The sequence below is a fragment of the Myotis brandtii genome, unplaced genomic scaffold, assembly GCF_000412655.1.
Source record: "Myotis brandtii unplaced genomic scaffold, ASM41265v1 scaffold842, whole genome shotgun sequence".
Classification (NCBI taxonomy): domain Eukaryota; kingdom Metazoa; phylum Chordata; class Mammalia; order Chiroptera; family Vespertilionidae; genus Myotis; species Myotis brandtii.
Window position 1 is genome coordinate 348,815 of NW_005371421.1, and position 2,828 is coordinate 351,642.

A 2,828-nucleotide genomic window follows, 5' to 3' on the forward strand; every position below is an offset into this window, starting at 1 on the left:
AGTTATTGTGCCAGACTGTGCTGGTGAGGGGGGTGAGTAAGGGGTGAGAAGGAAGAGGACTAGTAGGGGGGGACCATTTTAGGGATCTGGGAGAATCAGAAGCATTATGAAGGTAAACAAATAAGTGTGATCTAGAGTGAAATCCTGTAAATCACCCTGGAACCAGAGGTCTGCAATGAATTAAAAAATATCTTGCACTGTTCTGACGGGGTGGGCTGCGCCAGGTGGGGAAATGTTGTCACAAACAATCTGCAGGAATGTGAAAGCCTATTGGTCATTTGGCTGACATGCGAGAGGGGCTATTTTTTTTCAGGAAGGCTAGTGTGGGGAGGGGTGACTTGGGGTCCCAGCAGGGACAAAAGAGAGTTCCCCTGGGAATTATCCTAGGATTGTGATGATACTCAAAATAAGACAGAATGAGAATGATTAGGAAAGGAAGGGCAGTAAGTATCCAAAGGTACCAGAGGATGACTAGGAGGGTAAGTCCTCCGGGATTCTAGTGAGCTGGAGGGTGGTTGGTGAGCTGACCTTGGACCTCCACCTAGTGGGGGGCTCCAGGAGAGCTACCTTAATTTTTGTCTGGTGTATCCAATGAGGCAGACCACAGACCTTAACCGCCGTAGGTGTATTGCAGATGACAGTATACGGTCCATTCAGCTTGTAATTTGTCTGTGGGTTGGCAGATTAGAACTTGCTGTCCAGCTAAGTTGTCTTTGTTCCTGTGATCAGGGTTAGGAGAGGGTAAGAGAGTGTTGACAGCGTCCCTGAGGATAGCTCTGGTAGTTTGTAATGCTGGTAAATAGTCTCCCATCGGTTCTGCCTCACCTGCTAAGTCATGACCTAGCAGAAATGTTTGGCCGTACATTATTTCAAAAGGGCTATAGAAGGTGGGAGCCCTGGGAGTGGACCTAATTCTCATAAGGGATAAAGGTAGTGTCTCCGTCCAAGGCATTTTAACTTCTTGGGCCAATTTGGATAGATGAGTCTTTAAAATTGAAGTCATTTTTTCTACCTTGCCTGAGGACTGAGGCTGGTAAGGAATATGTAAGTGCCATTTTATTCCTAAGACTCGAGACACTGCTTGAGTAATTTGACTTATGAATGCTAGTCCATTATCTGATTGTATGCTGGTGAGTAAACCAAAACCGGGAATAATCTGATTGAGGAGTGTCTGAGATACAGTGTCTGCCATCTCAGAGATGGTGGGAAAGGCCTCAACCCACCCCAAGAAGGTGTCTACAAAGACTGAGATATTTGCTTCTCTTTATGGGAAGCATGTGGGTGAAGTTGACCTGCCAGTCTTGTCCCGGGGTAAAGCCTCAGGCCTGATAGGTGGGATAAGAAGGAGGCCTTAGGGATCCCTGAGAAGTGGTGCAGCATATAGAACAGCTGTGCGTCAGGTAATAGATACAGTCAGACAAGTGTGAACAGGTGAGGACGAGGGTAAGGAGGTGTATAAGAGGTTCAAGGCCTATATGGAAGGACTGATGTAAGGAATGTAAGATGGAATCTGCGTGGTTCTCTGGCAAAATATATATACCATTGAGTAGAAACTGTAAGGTCTGGGGCTGGGAAAATAGGGTCTTTCCTGATCCCACCAGCTGAGTTGGACAAAACACCCCAGACCTGCGGAGCCACATCCTGCTGGACAATAGCTGCCATCCTGAGACCCACCAGAGCATCCTGTTGTGCTGATGGCCAATAAATAACCACCGGAGACTTCTCAAGATGGCCAGGGTGCAGCTGCACCAACTTCCCGCTCATCAATCACCCGCCACAAGCTACCTCAGATAAACCTGATTGGTCCAACAGCAGCATAAAAAATCTCTGCCAGGCATAGGCGGGTGTGACTCCCCCGGCCTGCACCCCCAGACCGTGGGACCTCACCCGAGAGCTTCCAATAAACGTGATATTTCGCTCTTACCCTGCTTGTCTTGGTCAATTTATTGGCTTTGGTCAGATTAAATCTTACATCTCAGATTAAACCTTACATTAAACCTAACAGAAACCATGGCCTTTTTTGTTCAAATTTTTACTGGCTAAAGTCTGCCCTTTCCGCTGGAGAATATTCAGGCGTGTAGGAGGCTAAAGATAGAAATTGGCGCCTTTCCGATGGTGACGACCTCCCCACGACAACATGCCTCTCGCCAAGGATCTCCTCCACCCCTCCCCAGAAGAGAAGAGGAAACACAAGAAGTGCCTGGTGCAGAGCCCCAATCCCTACTTCATGGATGTGAAATGCCCAGGATGCTATAAAATCACCACCGTCTGTAGCCAGGCACAAACGGTAGTTTTGTGCGTTGGTTGCTCCACTGTTCTGTCAGCCAACAGGAGGAAAAGCAAGGCTTACAGAAGGATGCTCCTTCAGAAGGAAGCAGCACTAAAAGCACCTCAAATCAAGATGAGTGGGAAACCATCCCAATAAACACATTTTGGATACAAAAAAGAAAAAGATAGAAACTGTCTACTTATAGTCTGCCTCGATAACTGCCTTGCAATTGTATCAGCATAATTGTCCCCAGGCTATTAGTGACCCTGAGGTCTGAGAACCTCTGCACTGTATGACTATGGCCTCTAGGGGAAGTTGAGCTGCCTCAGGAGTTTTTTATTGCCTCATAGTATTCCACTGTGTACTAGTAAATGTACCATGGTTTTTTATCCACTCATCTGCTGATGGGCACTGCTGTTTCTAAGTCTTAAGTATTGTAAATTGCACTGCTATGAACACACAGGAGCATATATTCTTTCTGATGAGTGTTTTAGATTTCTAAGGATATATTTCTAGAAATGGGATGACTGGATCAAAAGGGAGTTCCATTTTTAATTTC

General features: G+C 46.4%; 1 pseudogene; it reads left to right on the top strand.

Moving 5' to 3' along the window:
- The first annotated feature begins 2,128 nt into the window (after nt 1–2,128).
- On the top strand, nt 2,129–2,446 carry LOC102261170 (annotated as a pseudogene).
- The last annotated feature ends 382 nt before the right edge of the window (nt 2,447–2,828 follow it).